This window comes from Erigeron canadensis, chromosome 8 (genome assembly GCF_010389155.1).
Source record: "Erigeron canadensis isolate Cc75 chromosome 8, C_canadensis_v1, whole genome shotgun sequence".
Lineage (NCBI taxonomy): Eukaryota > Viridiplantae > Streptophyta > Magnoliopsida > Asterales > Asteraceae > Erigeron > Erigeron canadensis.
The window spans coordinates 16,095,832-16,096,701 of record NC_057768.1 but is presented as its reverse complement, the minus strand read 5'-3'; positions in this window follow the sequence as shown (position 1 = coordinate 16,096,701).

Below are 870 nucleotides of genomic sequence, written 5' to 3'. Positions count from 1 at the left end.
AGCTCAAATTTAGTAAGTTTACTTTTTTATGTTTTTTTTTTTTTTTTTTTTTAATTTAGTAAGTTGTCAACATGCCAATTATTGGTTTATATGATATATTGGTAAAAAGATGTATTACTTTTATTATAGTGTGTCTGTATGAAGTTAAAATAAAAATTTGCATTACTTCTGAATATAAGCATTTCGAAATTGACTTTTGAAATTAAACTGCCAACATTAACTTTAAAGGTATTAGGCTTAACTCTCAAGAAGTCAAGTGAGGTTCATTTTTGGTGACGGAAGGAGTACTTTCTCAATCAGTTTACTAGGTTTCAAACTGCTGTTTGTATGTAAAATGTTAGATGATTTGTCGACATGACTAAGTACTGCGTGTTAAAAAGCTGAGGCAGTTCTTATAACTGCCTTTTTTGCTTTGCAGAAATTTGTGTTACAGTAGATAAACAGTAACTTGTATTTGTTATTTATTTGTCAGTTGAAACTTAAATAATCAAGTGTTAACGTTTTTTAAAGACTTCAAAGTGATAGTAACTCGAAGGTTGTTTCAAATGAGACACTAGAAATCATGTCGCCCGGATCCGAGTGTTTCAACCTGAAATACAGTTTGTCATTATTAAATACTCATGATTCATCTAAAGCGACATTCAGAGTAGCGCCATGTTAAATACTAAATATAGAATACACTGCTAAGTATTCAGATATCTTATAAAAAATTTTAATGGGTCTTTAAAAGATCATAACATTACACACTACTATTTGGACTTGCGAAGAAAATGCATTACCTCATCCAAACAGTGTCTTGAAACTCTCTGTGGCTAAGTATAGGCATCATTGATCGAGTCAGCTCAAGAAATGCTAGTTTTTATGGCACTC